Source organism: Corapipo altera, unplaced genomic scaffold (genome assembly GCF_003945725.1).
Source record: "Corapipo altera isolate COAL_440 unplaced genomic scaffold, ASM394572v1 47, whole genome shotgun sequence".
Lineage (NCBI taxonomy): Eukaryota > Metazoa > Chordata > Aves > Passeriformes > Pipridae > Corapipo > Corapipo altera.
The window spans coordinates 7,231,834-7,251,364 of record NW_020884897.1 but is presented as its reverse complement, the minus strand read 5'-3'; the positions used below and the strand labels follow the sequence as shown (position 1 = coordinate 7,251,364).

Here is a 19,531-nt window from a genome sequence, read left to right as displayed (position 1 = left end):
TCTATCTATCTATCTATCTATCTATCTATCTATCTATCTATCTATCTATCTATCTGTTTTTCTATCTATTTATAAATCCTTCTCCCTGTGCCAGGATTTAGGAGCTCTGGTTGAAAAGGACGCTTACATGAGTGCTAATACAATCTGAATAAACGGTGGCATTTAGGCAGGGGCAATGGGGGGGTTGAGACAGCAATTACATAATGTAATTGGAGATTTATCCACCAAAGCTTTACACTTGGAGTGGGACAAACTGGGTGTCCCAGAAACCAGCAGTTAAACAAACACTGAATTTGTAAACCCATTCAGAATTTGTAAAAAAGTATTGTTGTTTTATTACTGTTATTTATCTTGATCGCGTTTGTTCTGCTTAGAAGAAATAAAACACAGGCGCTCTTTGCCTTAATTGCTGGGCCTATTCTTTAGTAAACAATAAAAAGTGATTAGAGATGTTTTTTTGGCATGCATAGTCCAAAACCACCTAGTGAGAGTTCAAAGAACAAAGAAAATGCTTATTGGAAGAAATTACTCAGCTAACTAAACTTGTATATCTTTGAGTCAGACATTTTTTCGGCATCTTTACCCCATTTATCAATGCACAATTACTGTCACTATTGTGTTGTGTCATTAGGCGTAAGGTTACAAGTGCCAGTCGGAATAAAAAAAATTGCAGTAATGTTGGCATAATTTTTCATTATCATCTTCATTAACCACAGCTAGTGGGAGTAAGAGTTTATCCTTGCTGTTGTCATCGTCATGACAACGCTTCCAAAGCTTGTCTGCCGAGAGTTCACCAGATACAAAAAACTGAATGTCCTCATTATTCCGCTTCTCACACTCTCACCCATGCCAAGGGTGATCCGAGATGCACAGGGCCCTTGATTTATCCCCTGTGATTTCTCTTGACAGCCTGGTATGGTGTCTCAGCTTAAGGCAATCGGTCTGATTTCACAGTTTAATTACTGCTAATCTGAAGGAGCGTGGCCAATGCTAATGAGCCAGCAGCAATCAAAGCAATAATGGCTAAACTCACCCGGTTTCATTCTTCTTTTTTTATTAAAACACCCCTGTCCTGAAATAAGCAAGTAATTTCTCCTTCTCTGTACAACTGCATTGAAAGAGCCGATGAGCTTCGTGTACAATTTCATGTTCTTTCAGAAGCCGACCAGAAGATTCCTTTATATTTTGCACTTAAACCTCTGTTTAATATTACTTTTCAGACAGCCTTGATTCAAGAAAAGAACCAATAATTAGAAAAAACTCATTAGCAGATTACTAGCTCGACCACAGAACATTCACACTGGCACACTGGGGCCAAATTTTGGATGGAGGCCTTCTTGATTTTTGCAGGTGTGCATCACCGAATTATGCAGCAAATGAAAATATCTATACTGGCACTCTGAAAGAAAACCTAGAATATTCAGAAAGGGCTTTATTTTAACAGGAATTCATTTCAAAACTGGATAACAATCTACCCTGCAAAATGACTGGTGGCTTCAGTGAACATCACTCGATATCAGCAACTTCCATGTTATCCCTTTTCTTGAGCTTCTCTGCTATTGTTGAAATAGATGAAAAAAAATATAAAAAAAAATCTTTAGAAGTGATTTCTGTCAATCATACCAGTCAAACACCTGGATTAACTACAGGAAAATAGCAACAGTTAGGCCCTGTATCTGCTTTTCCATATATCCATCAGCTGCATTACAAGTTTCTTCAGATAAATTTTCTTTGGTCTTTTTCTTCCTCACAGAAGAACCCTTACTTAAAATATTTACCAAACTTTACTGTGATGAATTGATTAACATACAAAACCCTTCACACTTTAATGATTTCCCAAACAGAAAGCAACTTATCAGAAGCAAGAGCCCCAACATCAGTATAAATCCTGGCTACTCAACCACCTTCATACAGCTATTCCATGTTTACTCTAGTGAGCCATAAGTAGACTCTGGCTCATTTCAAATTAAGCAGAAAAAGTGTATTTCAGTGCTACTGTGTGTGATTTATGATATACAAATAGAAAGTTAGGCAATATTTTGCTTGTTAAATGACACAGGGGGAAGAAAGATAGAGAAATCATCTATAAATATAGGATTTTAGAGCAAATTTTGAAGAATGTGAACTGCTTGTGTTGTGCATATGCTTGTCTCAGTCTTATCTACCATTATTTCAAATTTGGTGTTGCTCAGTTAACTTGAAGGAAAATAGTTTTTTCACAGTTTTGTGGCATGTAGGAATACCTGACTAATGTGGAAAATCACATCTTCTTTGCAGAAAAAGGTGTTTAATAAAACAATAAATATTAGGATGTGCAATTTTTTTTTTTTTACAGTACTATCATTTAAATGTGTAGTATAGCAAGACAGTGACCCTTTATAGGATTCAGTCTATTATAAATCATTTTATCTCATCCATTAATTAAAGAACTTTTTCGTCAATGATTGTTCCACATGCACAATGCTGTATTTAAAAATAGAAAAGTCCAGACTGCAATGCTACAGAGATCTAATATTTTGCAGTGGTTTTAAAACTATTTAATCTTTTTTTTTTTTTTTGACTCTGTCTCAGTACAAGGAAAATAATGCTCCAGGTAATCACAAAATATGGCTATTTCTACAAGATATACGAGAGAAAGAGAGTGTCACAAGAGGGGAACATCATTCTAATAATATTTTGTACTTCATCATAGCACTGACAGAAGATGCCAATGGAGACTCTAAGTCATTTTAAAGAACCACTTCATTTACAGGGAAGGAGTTCACTCCTAATTAAGTTGGAAAGCCTCCAGGGCTTTCTCCAGCCTTTGCAATTCTGATTTCCTTGGAGAACTCCTGGTAAATCTAAGAGATCCAGAGATTTCAGTGTGATTAAGACCCTATTGACACAGACATTAAAACAGCACTAGTCAAACTATGCCATAAACCTTACACAAAAAAACCCCTTGTCCACAACAGCTCAGGTAAACTGAACTAGAAGTCTGTTGGAATGACAGTAATACAGCATATCCATGAGGCACAAGTGGTAAAAAAGGAAAAAAAAAATCTAGGTTAAAATCACTTATCTCCATCAGTACACCTCATCAGTATTCATCTGCCTTAGCTGGCTGAGGAGCTCAGGAATCTTGGTGTAAAGTTAAAAAAAAAAAATAAAGCAAGAAGCTGCAAAATTCAAATTGTGTATGAGAGAGTTACAATTCTCTTATCTTCTCACTTAGAATGGATCTATCTGGCAGGAATTTAACCTGGTGCCATCAAACTGATGTGGCATAGGTACATGAAAGATCTGAAGCCCTGTAAATAAAACTGACATTTCCACATTAGGGCCAGATTCTCTGGTTTGGTTCACTGAGAAACTCCCCAAACTCTATCAGTACAGCAGGCAGAAGAGAAGGGAGGAAGGTGGCACACTGCTACTACTACTGCTGCTACTACTACTACTACTACTTCTTCTTATTATTAGTATTATTACTATTATTAATACTATTATTATTACTATTAATTAATATCCACACACACACACATAACTATAAGATGAGAATCAAATGACTGAATTTCCACTTACACCCCTATTATTATCTCATTCTGAACCAAACTGATTGTGTCTAACATAGCAGTGGGCTGTTCATATATATGCACCCCAGCAGAGAAGGCAAGGAAATATGCACTCTTATTTGTAGTTTCTCCACTTTTATTGAATATCCGTCAGAAGGTCTGGGTTGATAAGAAGTTGCTGCTCAAGAGTAAGTAGCAAACACAGGGACTTGGGTAAAATTGAGGCTATATAAATTTGGGGCAAAGAGCAAATCGAACTGAAAAAACCTAATTTTATGTCATTCTGAATAATGGAAAGTACCACAGCCATTGAATTGTCCTTCTCTTGCCATAAATAGGAATTATTAGCAGAAGTGCAAGGCCTTTTTGTTACAAAAGTGATAGAGGCATCAAGTCAGAGATGTCATTAACAAATGTCGGGTATTTTAGTGAAGTGTGGTGTGATGGACCCTGAGACAAAAGAAATACAATGATAAGAAAAGGCTTCTGAAATATGATGCAGGGACATACTAGTCACATGGAGGCAATGAAAACCAAAGAACAGACTGTCAAGAAAACTCGCCTGATTTCCTTCCGAATATTGTGAATTTGGAGGTCATCGATTTTGGCTAGCTGCGGATCTGGCATCCTGGTACTCTCCCTCAAAAAAGGAATTGTTCAAATAATTATCTATCAAAGAGGCCAGACCCAGAGCTGCTGAGGCTGCACTTCATGCACAGTTAGAATTGGCTCAATTTTTAAATTACAATAAAGTAACTGCCTTCTATTATTCTAAAATACTGTTGCTGCTGAGGGTTTTTTTGCAAGACAGGAGTAAGACAGCAGTATCAGGTCACTGCTGTGGAAAAGAAGAGATCTGAGGAATCACACAGAAGAATTGGAAGAGAGGGCATTTGAAGTGAACACAAAGAGAGAAAACAAAAAATGAATAATATTGGAGTGATCTTCAAACATAAACACGTCTGAGGTAAAAGAAAATAAAAGAAAGTAAATGTGGTTTGTTTAGCCACCAAGACTAATTCCCCTTCCTATTAGAAAAGACCTTTATAGATCAAAGTATTAAAGCTCTCTGAATTTCACTTGGGCTATCAGTGATATCCTGATTAGATTTGTATTTAAACAGAATTCCCATTTTCAATTTCCAGAATCATTGAATTTCAATTACCAGAATCATTGGAGCCAACTGCTCTTTCAAGTTAGACCCTAAATTATCCATTCTCTAACAGAAAGTGAAAAGGCATACAATATTGATACCCAAAGTTGCTCTATAGAGCCATGTATACTTTTAGCAGTCATGAGCATAAATGGAAATATTCTGTATTCGTACAGTTCCACTGGTAAACAGAAAACTTACTACAGCAAATTAAAGCAAATATATTCTTGCCTTTTAATTGCTTTAATATCCAAATGATAGTCTTTCAACCTAGTCTTCAAAATTGCTCTTCAGAATAATTCCGTGTTCCCAAAAAGATTAAAAAACATAATTAAAAGATACTATGAAAGGTACTGATTTTCGTATGTTGGGCTAAGCACCTTCTAAAAGCAAGTACCCTTGATGGCATGCCATTTGAGGGTGTGAAGGCAGATGTACACCAAACCAGAAGCCTCTTTAAACAACCATGACTGATCTATTGATTTGTACATTTCAATACTCTTAGCAGTGAACAGGAATCTAAATATCTATTGATATATCCCTGAAAGATAAACATATTCACTGTTACTGAGAAACAGCTTAATGGGTAATACCACCCAAACGCAACAAAGAAAAATGAAAGATGTCTCTATAACAGGTCTGGGCATCAATGGAAATTGTAGTTGTTACTTAAATGCACAAGAACATATATAGGGTCAATACATTATTCACTTAAAGCTCATTAATCTATGAATTCTGTAAATATGTGCTTCTCTGACTTAAAACCTACATTTTGAATCCAGGATTTAAAAATTACAATTACTCTTATTTTGTTTTTATGCAAAGTGGTTCCATATTGTCTCAACTTTTACTTGCTACTATTCAGTAGACCCCAGGGGTCGTGCTGTTACTAAGTCTTATGCTGTCTGTAAAATTATGAACTGCGTTCAGGATAATAGGGAAAATTCATCAGCAATGATTTTCACCGAACAATCTTCCAGATTTAGAGAACCACCATCCTCCTACCTTACAGAACTCTACTGCTGAAAGATGACTCTAAATCACAATACAGCAAAACAAATTTTGTCAGTGCTTGATGCTATTGCGGACCTTTGACCGCTTTGTGACTGGTCCCCATCCTCCCTACTCTGCGCTGAAAGGAACCTCTTTGCCCTCACTATATTTTCTCACAAATTCCTTCCACTGTATCTTCACAACATCCTACTTCTACTCCCAGACGCTTTCCTTGTTATTGCAATTTCCTCTAAAAGATGATGCTGTCTAGCTGATCTGCAAGAAAGGGTAGAAAGCAAAGATTTTTAAAAATGTCACGGTCATCTGGATATATCCTTCTCATATCAATGTCATCTGTGAGTCCTAGTTTTTGTGTCCTACATGGAGATACCTGGGCAAGTGATTGGCTATTTCCCTGTCTTATAAGGTATGTCTTTGAAACCTCAATAATAATAATAATAATACACTATAATAATAATAATTAAATACCAGAGACTACTTGTAACTTTTCCCTTATCCCGATGAAATTACAAGTGAAAAAAATCTACTATATATTTGCAACATCACACCACCAACATATCTGAACTACAGTTTTCTCTTGCTTGATAGTTTAAATAATTTTAGAAAAATGTTAGGTGGAATGTTACATGCACATCTGCTCTTTCCACTGAATACTTTCTCCAGAAGGTTGGATAACCCTACTCATGTTTGGAGTTCTCCTACACAGAAAAATAAACAAGAATCGTAGTGTGAATTTACCAGTCAGGTTCAGATCTTATTTCAAGTAGGAAAAATGTCCTGGCTGGAAAATTTAGATGTAATTCATGTGTGTCCTTTTAGGATCTTGTAGGATCTAATTGTCTGTTACACAGTTCCACCTCACCAGGGGAAATTCCTGACTCAGAACCTTACTTCACTTCTCATCAATGAGAAGGAGAAACATTAAAGAACCTTCCACTGCTAGACAGAAACAAGGTCATCATCATTATCAGTGATAACAGCTCTGAATGGATCTATAAAACTTTTGCAGAGTAGAAAATGTGGCACAGACAAGCCCAGATGCAACCCGTTTTGGGTTATCCAAAGCCTTTATGCATACCACTTTTCCCTTTTAACCCTTCTGGACCAAACAATAGCTTTTTAAAAGGATACCAGTAGTTTTCCTGTCATCCCTTTGGCAATATTTAATATTCACAGTGTCCTGTTTCGAGGTGCCAGTAGCTGCAGCTCTCCTTATTTGTGTCGTCCCAAAAATAAGACTTCTACTTCTTATATGCACTGGCAAGTCTGCCAGTCTGCAGCCCCCAAATTCAGCAGATGGCCACGTTTAGCCAGTGAGCTATGGGAATGACAAAGAGCAGGAACCCTCTCTCTTTACATCATTAAGCACTGAAGCACAAATCTGAATAGGGGCTCCAGGGTATTAAAATATATAATGGGAAAATGAAAGAAAAGAACCCAAACATCCCTAATTCTAAACTGTTTAACCACTTCAGTTGAGATGATGGGCTAAGTTAAGCCATTTTACCTGCCCCTACTATTTAGTTCTCTCACATGACAGCTACTGTGTCATCCTCTACAATAATCTCTGTAGGACAGGAAGAAAACTAAACACCCACCTTCCATTTCAAATAATTTTTAGTAAGATACATGAGTCATCTTTGTCAATATAACCCAGAGGATAATGAAAGCCTTTAGCAAAGCTAACCCAGGTTACTCTTTCCATCACACCATTAAGCATGTCTAAAATTCTTTAAATCATGCTCTGACAATTATTTTTTTAAATGTTGTTAAACTTTGTAACCATATTGCTCAAATCAGAAGACATCTGATTTTTCTTACATATGTTACTTACAGACAAGAAAAAGAAAAATATGCACAAGCAATCTTTAGGCTCCCTGTTTGGTATCTTCATTTGATTCAGTTTTAAGAAAGGTTTTAAAACTTTTGTTTTAAAATAGGTTTAGTGTTATCAAATAATTATTTTGTATTATTTATGTGTTACTTTATATTTGCTCTTTCTCAGCGATGCTAAAAAAACCATCAGTGGGTGGTAGCAGGCAGTGTTATAAACATTTTATACTGTATGTATAAAATAATATGTATTAATATTTACTTCTACTCTTCTCTTAAATCTTCTTCAGTACTAAAAGAGATAATATCCTATCTGGACATCAAGTAACTCATCAGTGCAGTGAAGGCAGTCTGCTTCTGTCTTGTTTTAGACCATCTTCTGACTCAGACATTCCCATCTTGTTGGTTTACACTTAATTTGCCTCCTCATTATCTTTTCAACCGTAAAAAGATGATAACTTCTTTACTGCTTAAATAGAAACTCGATATAGCCAAGCACTTCCTGCAGACAAAAAAAATCTACAGGTTAAGATGTTTTTAGTCTGTCTTTGCCTGTGAAAACCACAAAAAAAAAGCCAGGTCACCCCATAAGGATATGTCTCATTTCTCATTTCTCCTTTCTCATTTCTCCTTTGCCTTAGGCCAAAGGCACCTTGTACCTGAACAAGTAAATTTTCCCTTACAGACGACCAACTCTAGAGTTGTACTCTGTTCATGTTTGCTACTTGAGCCAGTTTAACTGCTTTTTAGCTCTTGCCTGAGGATATGCTTGTTCCTGCCTCAAGTCCTCTTCCAAGTATCCTCAGCTCAACATAAAAGAGACCAAGGGAGTGTGACATGATAGACAAAAAAATCCAAAAAAGTTGTCTGAGAAGCCAGAAAGATAGGGAGAGGGAAAACAAGTTTGTGTTCCTTGAAGTTTACCAGCAGAGCACACACCGAAGTAGAGTGTAATGGGAACCTCTTTCCCTCAGAAAAACAGAAGCATGAAAATAATAATAAAACAGTTTTCCAAGCTTGAGTCTCAGTAGTACATTGTCACAAGATAAAGCATGTAAAATATCCAGAGAACTGAAGAAAGATGAAAAATTATCTTTTTACTGATCTGTCTGCATTTAGCCCAAAGCTGCAAGATGATATTTCCCTAACATAAACTTCTAGTTTCTGTCAGTTGAAGACTTTGTGTTTTCCTTTCTGGAAGTTATATCCAGACTACTTCATTTAACAAACTTGGTTGCATCTTTCTGTCTTGAATTTTTCTAATCCTTTCTTAAACCTTTTTAAACATGTGGTGGTATCTAAACTACCTTGTATCAATGAAAATCTCAATTTATTTTACATGATGAAGAAAAAGTATTTTCCTGCTGCCTAGCAATTTTGCAGTGCCTCTGCTTCTTATTCTGTGGTAGCAGGAGATGATCAACTCCTTTCTGTACCCTCTAGATCATTTATAGTTTTGCACATCCCTTTGCATCTTTGCTGCTCACACTGTTATGCACACCGTGAGACTCTTTTTTCCCCAGGGTGAAGAGATTTGGTGTATTCAGTCTCTGCCTGCACAGAAACTTCTGAATTCCTCTGCTCAGGCTGTCACTTTCTCTTCAGCTCTTTCAGTTCCACCACATACAGCTGGAAACAGGGTAACAAAAGCTGCACATGGCTTACCAAGCACAGGAACATCAGAAGTTAGAGCTGGAAGGTATTTTCCTTTCTGTTCCATTCCTTTTCTGGTAAGTCCTTTTTGTTTGATGAAGTTGCATTTTTACAAGCTCCTGGGCTGTGTGCCAGCATGATGCGAGATGACTTGATGTTTTTAGTGTTATTCTTCTAAACTCTGACTTCTCAGCAGTCATCTGTCCTGTGGGATAGCTTCCCAGGAAAGAAGTGAATTGGCCATGACTGAAGTGTCACTGCTACCTGTGTACAAGCCACCTTTGCTATAGATTTCATCTCAAAGCAATTGTTGCTGTTCTGGAAAGGTCCCTCTGGGAGAAGGCAGGTCCACACCATGGCTGAGCAGCTGCATTAGACACCACAGTATTCTAATGTAATTAGAAAACAGCTGTGAAGAAACAGTCAATTGTTTTTTGGCAGTCACGGCCAATTTTGCACCAATGCAAATGATGAATCAAATCCTGCAAGTTTACAATATATGCTGAGAGCATAATGGCAGAAGCCACGCTAATGATTTTAAATCTTGTTTATGCCATTTTTGGCTGATGGAGTAGTCCCCTGTTCCTCAGAAGCCTCCAGTGTGAAGGAATTCCCATACACTGCACCATAACACTTACTGAGCAGGGGAGAGGAGAGCCAATGGGTTGGGTATGGAAATCAAGCAGTTACCTTTCAGCCACAGACTAAACATAGCACATTCCTCCTTTCTAGAACAGAAACCATGCCTTTGAGCCATGCATTACTCACAGCCTCAGCAAATAAATATAAAACTGGCAAGAGAGAATAACACAAAGTACCCCGTTACTACCAGGTTGCTCCTCCCTGATTATCAAGCCCAGTCCACCCACTATGTAGTAATGCATCAGAAATATTCATCCAGGAGAACAGTGTTATTCCTTTAAACACGTTCCTCATCCCAAGTCTTTTAACAAATATCTACCTCTGTCAGGGCTATCAAATACAGCCTGTAAACTATCGTCTGCTCCTAAAATGTGTACAACTTTACTGTCTGAATGATGATCATAATCTCTAGGGCCACATTCCCTTGCTGAGGTCCCCCACATGATCTTTCAAAATTATTGCATGTGTCAGCTGGGATTGGAAATGCTTCATAGGAAGATAACTGCTAAAAACATATTTTTGCATTTGTAGCAGTTCCTGTTAACATGAACAAATGGAATCCACTTGGCAATATGTTTGCATAAGTGCAAACTTTGAGATAAAGAAACAACATTTAAAAATGGCCCTTTGCCCTTCTTGTTCTAGCCTGAAAATAGCTTCATGTAAGTCTTTAGAAGGCAGTTCTTTTGGCCAGATAGTCAATAATTTTAATAGAATTAGCATGGGACAGAAATGCTGTCCAAAAATGGATTCATGTTTAATCTGGTAATCTGATCCCATATGGCACTTTAAAGAGTGGGAGGAATTAGTGTTTGCTGCTTAAAGAAATTACCCAGAAAATGACTGCTGAAGACAGACCAAATAGTACCTCATCAGCATTCAGTGTGAAAAAGACAGGAGCAGAGGAAACGAGAAGTTAAAAGGTGAGCCAGCAAAGAAAGCCAAAATTTGCTCCTGCATGGCTGGGAAAGGGATAGCAATCAGATGATAAAGGCAATCTCAAAAATTACTGGATGTAAATAAAGAGGAATTAGAATATATTGCACAGGAGGGTAGAAGACAGTTTAAAAGCCAAACATAACAATAAACCAAACTCCATCCTTAAATGCCCATTCACCTTCTCTGCAGTTCTGAGAAGGTGTTAAGAGTGCACAGTTTTGTCCCATAGTTATCTCTAATCATCCTAACAAGGGAAGCAAAAGTCTCAGGCACAAGAACTTTAATAACTGTATTGGTCCTAACACCTCACTGTGCTTCAGGTCACCATTTCAGGGCACATTTCTGGGAGGGAAAACAGGTTACTCTTTCTGCCTTTGTCCCTCAGTCCTGCAGATCCGTTTGTCTGTGTGACCTTGTAGTGAGCTAGATCGAGAAACTCAACTTACAACTAATGCTGTTAAAGAATTAAAAAAGGGACTGAGCATAGTTTTAATTCAGCTGAGGTCAGCCAGTTCATCTGTAGCCCTGCAAGAAGTGGCAATGGCACAACTGAGGAGCCACCCCTGGAGTGAACAGTTGGAGCTAAATGGAATAAACAGATGGAGTTGAAGAGGAGAAGAGAGGGAACAGCTCACGCTGCCTTTGATGCCAAGAGCGACGTCCACAGAAACGCAGCCTCACAGCTCCCAGTTTGTGCTGTCTCTGAAAGTGTGTTAATATCTGCATAAACACAGTAAATATGGCCTTTGTGCTAAAAAAGAATTATAATGGCCAGGGAGAATAAATATAGCTGAGGGATGCAATGTGAAGAACATCCAAAGCACTTCAGATTCGAGCAAGCAACACAATAATCAAATGATGCCTTTTCTGTACTTTGTCTATCAGGAGGTTCAGCTACCCTGACTTGCCCCATGTTGGCAAATCTCTTTTCAGGACACTGACCTTTCACTTGGCCCATCTCAAAAACCCTACAAGGTATGAGGAGCCCTTCTCTCTTACTGAAATGATGGAAATTGAAGGGCATCATATTGGCTAGTGAAGTTGTAGTTAAACCAAAGCAGGGTTTGTGGGTTGCAAACATATTTAGTGTTTCTATAACTTGACACAGACATGTAGCACAGGTTAAAAACCAAAGAAAAGCTATTTTCAACCTTCACACCTCTCTGGAAAGGAAAGTATTTAGCTGAACAAAACTGCTGTTGTAAAATGAAATAAGATGTGAGTGTTCCCATATGGGGATTACACAAAATACACCCCTAAAGAATTATTCTGTTGCTTACTTCTGGGGTAAGAATACAGGATTTATCTGTAAAAGCAGCTCAGACCAGGGCAGTGCAGTGGCTAATGAAACCCATGCCAATATATGTCCAAATCCTTTCCTTTGTGTCACCAGTTCAAGCACACCAATTTGTGACAGAGCTGCGAAATGAAAAATCACAGCCCAGTGCACAGAGATAATATAGACAATAACTAAGCTTTTGCTGTGTGCTTATGCACACATGCAACACCCAGCATTCAGCTCAGGCAGAGTTTGGCTGGCTCACCAAAGCCAACAGCCTCGAGATAAAGAGTCCAAATTGGGGGGAGAAAAAAAAAGATCTCTTAGGTGCAATTTACAAACACTTAAACCTACAACACTTTTTTGACTCTTAGCCTGTGGTTCTGAACAGGTATGGGGTCTGGGTTCTGCACCAATAGCCAGTGGCAGAATCAGTGTTATGGCATTACCTCCTCAATGTATACACACTTTTCTCTTAATTCTCCCTTAATTGACACCCATCTCCTTTCCTTGCTTTTAAATTACCTGAAGTTGTTCAAAACATCTAGAAAATGTACTTCAAGAGATAAAATTAATTGCATTTATAAAGTCACTTGTTTGCAGAGTAAAACATTTTTTGTTTTGTTTAGGTGGCAATGGAGGCAAAGGGAAGACAATATCCATCTTCTCTAAAAAAAAACCAAAACAAATTCTTGCGAGATTTCTCAAAATTAAATATAACTTAAGTGGTCATCTGAACTTACATGTCCTCACTTAACCAGCTGGGTTTCCACAGCCAGTGGCTAGTCTGGTGTCAGAGCGGCAGCTGTCAGCTCTCCACGTTGTGTCAGTGTGGATTACCACTCTAGCTAGCATTTTAAAAACTTCTTTTATGAATGAAAAAAGCACCACCGCACTTATCAGAACAGAGCAGTAGTTACTCATCAAGGGGGCAAATACAATGCAGGTGTCTATGTATGTTTCTCCTTGCCTAAACCTCCATGCAATTTTCTGTCTGCAGGATGCAAAGCTGTAACATGCTCTCAGGGTCCCTTTCACTAAGGGTTGGCCACTTCTGGCAGCTCCCTCAGTCTCATGCCATTCCACTGCACTTGATTTCCTTCTTCCATTTCCTCTTTTTCTCCTCTAAAGGCTTTGTTTAACTCTTTGCAGAAAAATAACAAACAGGTGAACTAAGGTGACATAAAAGCAATTTCCCTATACTCACCTTCTTTGTGCTCAGGTCAGCCAAGATTTCCTTATTTCACCCAAGAGAAAGGTTCCTAAAACCAGCATTTTATTTGCCCAGCAGTCTAGCAGGTTGTGCCACTATTAGAATGTCCACCTCACTAATAGCACAGCGGTCACTTCCCATCAGCTTTTACAACAAAGTATTTATTGACAGGTCAGAAAGCAAAAATGGCAGATTAAATAAACCAGAGCAACCGTAACAGGAATCCTTTGCTAAACCTATCCCAGAAATGTCCTTCAGATTCTGCAGTGTGATTAAAGTGAGGATGTCAATAAAGTATTTTTTTTATTTCAGAATTGGCTAAATTAAGGAAGATACCCTGCCTTTTTAACTGTTATATTATTTTCTTTTTGGTCATTGCATTGTGTCCCTTGTTTGTGTTCTTTCCAGTTCTGGAGTAACCAGACCTTCCTTATGGACACACACTACAGCACATCCTTCAGCAGGTACAACAAAGGAAAGACTCTTGTTTCACTAATTAATGAGATAACTGAGCTGAGGCTTCAGGGTAGATGCCCAAGACCAGTTTAGAGGAGAAATAACAATGCTAAAGTCAATGGTATAAACCAGGCACAAAACAGGATGAGAATCAAGTCACAAAGTACTGGAGGCCTAATCTGGCAAGGCAATGAGGACTGCATGCTCAGCCCCTCAGAGGGGTCAGGCAGTGCCCTAAATTTAGGCCAAGTTCCAATGACTTCCTGTGTGTAAAATAGAATTATCATAACTTTGCACCCCTGAAAGGAACCACATTTAAAAATCAAGAGGTTAAACTATATTAACTGGAAAGACCAAGTTTCCACTGTATCTCTGCAAGTCAAATGCTTTTACACAAGTTCAGACTATTACTTGATATGAAAAGCATAGACTGGAGATAGGACAGGAGATGTTCAAGACATGTGTCATGAAAAAAAAGTTGGAATTAATGGATGGGTCTCATCAATCTCAGCTTGTATCTGTGATGAAGACAGTGCAAAGAGAATATATCCTTAAATAAGAAAGGAAATGTCAAAAACATGACAATTATAAATCCAAGGTCAACTGTAGCCTTCAAAGAGTTTTCTTAAGGAGTTGTGATGGATTCCCAATTTGCTGAAAGTTTTACGTAAGACAGCTTGACACTATATTACCACAAGTTCCACAGCATAAGAATTTCTAGGCTTTCAGCTAGCAGCACATACATCTGAAGAAGAGTGTAGAACCTTGGCATCATTTTTGATACCAATGTTAGTTAAGCAATGAAGGGATTCTCAAGTTAAACAGGAATGCCAGATTTTGCCAAGCAACGGCAATAATTTCCTTCTTTTGACTACTTATAAACAACAGCTTAGTCCAAGCCAAAGCCCCCAAAACTCTTGACAATATTATCATTGATTTTCAGATAAAACTTGTAACTTCTTTTTCATTTTGGAGGCTATGCAAACATTCCACACCTTCATACACTGGTGAAGTTTAGCAGCTTCTGGACTGATAGAGAGTAACTCTTTAACAATTTAGAGCACATGCACACAATTCTTAGGAAGAAAATATGAAGTCTACTTCATATTTAACCCAACATTTCCAGGGCTATTTTAGGTACAAAGTAATCACTTTCAGTTTAACAGCATATGTTTTGCCTTTAATCTCTATATAGTCCCTCCAAGAATGTAACCTTATGTGAAATTTTTTTTTAGTATTTTAAAGGTAATCTCTAAAAAAGCTTTACCTTGTTCTCCCACAGCACTCTCAGTGAGACCCAAAGTCCCTAAGTTCCATGTAAAATCTCCAGCCTTCAGGGACTGACACAGCAGTTCAGAATAAGTTTCACAGAAAAGGCGGCACCTTCAGGTGCTGGCATTAAGCAGCTTTCTTTACTTGAGTACCTGCAGTCTTCCCGGTTTCATTTTCCTCCCCAAATCTGCCATCATTATCTCTCCATTGTTAACACTGCAGCTCATTAGTTGCAGTAGTGGGCAACCTAGCTCTGTATTTTTCTCCTTCCATTGGCTTTCCAGAGATACCAGATAGATATCTGTTAGATACGAGAGCAGAGAGACACACAGATGTACTTATAGATGGGATTCCTTCCAATCTCCTTTATGTCTTCATCAAAATGAGAAATTACTTTTTTTTTTTCCATCACGTATTGGGAATTGAACAAGGAAAGTCAAAATACAAACAAACAGTAATTCTGCAGAATTACCAAAACAGAGCATTTACTCTCGCACTGTGGCTCATACTGGTACCAGTTATAAAACAGCACATCCAAGACCTGCAACGTCTGTCATGGTCTCATTTCTAGCCATAGATGCTAAATTTTAAATGTAATCTGAAAGATAATTTTCCTGAGCAACCCTACCTCCTACTTGAAGGACCACAACTTTTGGTGTAGTCTGTTTTCTTGGATAACTCCCAGGCGACTGAGTCCTTCACTGCCTTGCCTAGATATTGATACTTCTGCACAAAAAGCATAATGTGCTACAGTTCCTGCTGTAGCACTCACTCCACTTTCCTCTCCTGCTGAGTAGGTGAAAATGAACAAAGAAGCTGCAAGGCTGCAGAGTATAAATCCTCACACTTGAGTTTCCAAATCTTTCTTATCAGAAACACAGCATTTAAAAGTTTTAGCAGAGAAGAGGTTATTTTTCATAAAATAACAATGAAATTAAAATCTTCTGTCAAGGTTGCAAAAATACGAAGGGTCCTATATATTTTGAATATTTTTTTAATTTGATGAAATTCTGAAAATAATAGTTACACCTTTGAAAGAAAACAATATTATTAGCTTCAATAAAGTCTGTCAAAAGTTTCATTTTTTAAAAACATATTTCAGAGTTATGGTTGGAGGAAAAAAGTATCCCTTCCCAATTTGACCTCTCTCTTGAATGAATTTGATCCTTATCCCAGCCACTATGTCCCCTTTGCTTCTTGAAGCTCCTAAGCAAGCTCTGGAGTGATCTTGGGAAGAGGCTTGCCAGGTAATGGCAGCCAGAGGCAGCAGGGGGGGCTCACACATAGGGTTACTTTGCTGGCCTTGCATATTTTCAAATTCATTTTCACTCTTTACTGATGGTAATGGCAGAAGAGAGAATCTCAACAGCAATATTAAACTTTGGAACCTAAATTTTCTGATAATTTTCTTTGGAATTTCTATACATGAATGCCTTTGATGGTAATTTATATCTATTTCTTGCATCAAGACATTCATCAGTAAATCTCAAAGCGCTTTAGAACGGAGATCAATGTCATTATCATCATTTTGAAATTAGCTTACCAAGAGATTATTATTTCTGGTACAACGTGATTGCTCTGTAAAAGCAGTGTGAGTGCAATGGTATTTGCCTTTGTACCATAATCTTAACACCACTATCTAAAGATTTTTTCAGCCAAAGCAGAATAAGACAGCCTTAGTCTTTTCTGCTATCTTGAAAAAAACCCAAACAAACACAAAATCAACAAAGGAAGTATTGAAAGAAACATGAGTCTTTTCGGCTAAATTAAGAAATCCAAGTTAACATCACTATATATTTTACTGAAATCCAGACATGTAATTCCAGAAAGACACACAGGAAAAAAAGAACCATGTGCACTGGTGAAAAGCTTTGCTGTCCTTCACAGAAAGGATTCACTGATATTTTGTGGAAACACCGGCCCAAATATATATGTAGTATGTTCTTTCATGAACACATTTATAACAGCACCGGTCTACATTGAATTTTTGCATACTTTTTTTGCAGTAAGTGCATGAGAAAAAACATTAGTTAGTTTGAGAAACAGAAATCTATAACGGTTAGCCAGAAACAATAACTTTTGCACTACCAAAAGAAAAAACATGGACAAATGTGTGTTTTGAAATGAAGATATATGTGTTGTAAATAGAATTGAAAGATGTGGGGTTTAATAACTTGACTGTTTCTACCATTCAAGCATCAGCCTCAAAACAAAAAACACACAGAGCAAGAGAAAGTTCTGTAACCTTTTCAATATTCTTCATTAGACTCTACCATTCACAGCCCCCAGAGTGAACTACATCATCAAATCAATTGCACCAAAGCCTCCTCTGATTTATGAAAGGCCTCACCATGGAGTTTTCATATACCAGTTATTTAAGTACTGAAAAGTCTTACCTATAGATCCTCAAGTAATTACACACTGAGAAAGCTCACGCAGAGCAGATTTTCAGCAAAGGGAGGCCACTGTAGGAACAAAAGCCTTTTTGCAGCTGAAATCAGGCATGTATTACAGGTTTGTGTTTTTATAGGGCTGCATTAAGAGCTGAGCCCCAAGACTAGCACAAAATGAGAGCAAGAAGACTTTTCCAGTGACAAATCTAAAGAGATATGAAGGCATTTCCAGGACCATCACTGTGATAAAAGCCAGTTACAGGTTTTTCCTTTTCAACTCTCTGTTTAAATAACTATTTGGTGACCTGTGGTGGCACACATGCATATGAATACGGTAGGTGCTACAAATATCACCTTTCTACAGTTCAGTTTGGATTTTGATTTTTACTGTTCTCATCACCTTTATTTTTCCATCTCCCATCAGCACAGTGAAAAAGAACAGCCAAGGTTCTGCTTACAGGAGTAGCATCTGCTGCACTCCTGTTTCTGGGGTTTGGGCAGTGGATTTTCATGTGAGGTTCCCAGCCTCCCCAGTCATGGACCACTGTGTCATAATGGCCTGGATAAAAAGAATGCTCATCTATTTTCTCTGAAACCTGTCCTTCAAACACAGCAGAAATGGAGCTTTTCCCAATCTTCAACACAGTAAATACAGCAAAAGCAGCATCAACATCCTCCTCTTCATGAGTGGAAAATATTTTCCCCCTTTCCTTCTCCATGTCCAAAGTCTCTTTAAAAAATGAAATATGCAAGTGAATCAGCCCTCGCCCCTTCACAAAACAGAAAAAGACCACATTTATGTGCTTTATCCCCTTTAAAAAGATTAATACACATTTTATAAGTATTTATAAATACATGTTTATGCTCTTTTAGGAGGCTAGGCAAAGAGAAATTTGCAGAATCTTTGCTCCAAACTCAGACAATCTTAGTCCCTCTGCTCAGATTCAATCAGTTCAGTTGGAAGCTGCACATTCACTGGTATTTCGGGAAAATTGTGGCTCCCAAAGAAATCTAGATCCCCTGAACAGTAACAGCTAAATTGATCTACTCTGCTTCAGAGTAAGCTGCTCATTATTGACAAATAGTTACACATCATCAAGTTATATATAAATACATTTATAGATGTTTAATTCTTACCAAAATGCAAATACAATTTTAATACAGAAGACTGAGCTATTGCACTTCTGTGATGCACTGCATGGGAGCAACTAACATGAACACAATCACAAGACCTTATGAAGACATTGGTTTAGTTCTTACCTGTGATGCTTATACTCAGCAATATCTTTTAAGTTACCATTTCACCAATATCACAGGAGCTACATCTGCTTTTGCTGTGTTTTCTATAGTACACAATTTTTTCAAATAATTGCATATCACATATTATGTTTTGGTGGATTTTAAAATAGCTTTTTGACAAAGTCCCTCAGCAGCTGCATCCTAACCATGACCAAATAAAATCCTAACCTGGGCCCTGTTAGTTTGGAAAGCACCCAGTAGTGCATAATGGGGGGATTGGGAGGAAGATGAGGTGCTTAACAGAAAAAAAAGCTAAACCAGCTAAAACTAGCTGCCAGTGGACTTAATAAGCCATCCTTAAGTTATGGTCTGCGTCAAGGACAAGACCTAGCATGCAACCAACTTGAGTGTAGTTAGCAGAACACTTTTATTTTAAATTACTCTTTGAATCTAATAAAGCAATTTTAATTAGATTTTTTAGTCAAAAGTTAGAGAAAGCCAGAATGAATATTGATATCCTGAACATGAATCCTTCCTACAAACTGAAAAGGAGAGGTATTTAAAAATGGTAAAACATATGAATTTGTACTGTACTTGTGCTTATGCAGACCACTGTCTTCTCCTGGGTCACCCAGAAGATGCTCTGAATGCTAATGGTCATATCATCCTCTGGAAGCTGAAACCTCATGTAATCTTAGGGCAGGATTTTCAAAGGATTGAATCCCTAACTCCATTTAGGATCTTTCCCATAAACCCTAATCTTAATTGCTTGGTGAGATTTTTCACTGGGTACTGCATCTTTACTATTTTTAAAATAGAAAGGCAGCAGAGCTGAGGTTTGGGCTCATCTAATAGAACTCAGAATAAATATATGACATCTGGTCACAAAGA

General features: G+C 37.7%; 1 protein-coding gene and 1 long non-coding RNA gene across 3 annotated transcripts in view; both read right to left on the bottom strand.

Annotated features, from left to right (window-relative positions):
* Positions 1-19,531, bottom strand: part of PTPRN2 (protein tyrosine phosphatase, receptor type N2) — a 648,310-nt gene that overhangs the window by 156,632 nt on the left and 472,147 nt on the right. The gene's annotated exons all lie outside the window — the stretch shown is intronic.
* Positions 4,117-17,892, bottom strand: LOC113949597. 2 transcript variants are annotated; one of them, XR_003528476.1, is made up of 4 exons: positions 17,860-17,892; positions 17,405-17,473; positions 5,713-5,976; positions 4,117-4,194 (listed from the first exon to the last, which is right to left on the bottom strand). It is a non-coding gene; the product is annotated as an uncharacterized LOC113949597 (long non-coding RNA). The 2 variants fall into 2 exon arrangements; XR_003528475.1 differs by lacking the exon at positions 17,405-17,473 and having other exon boundaries at positions 17,802-17,886.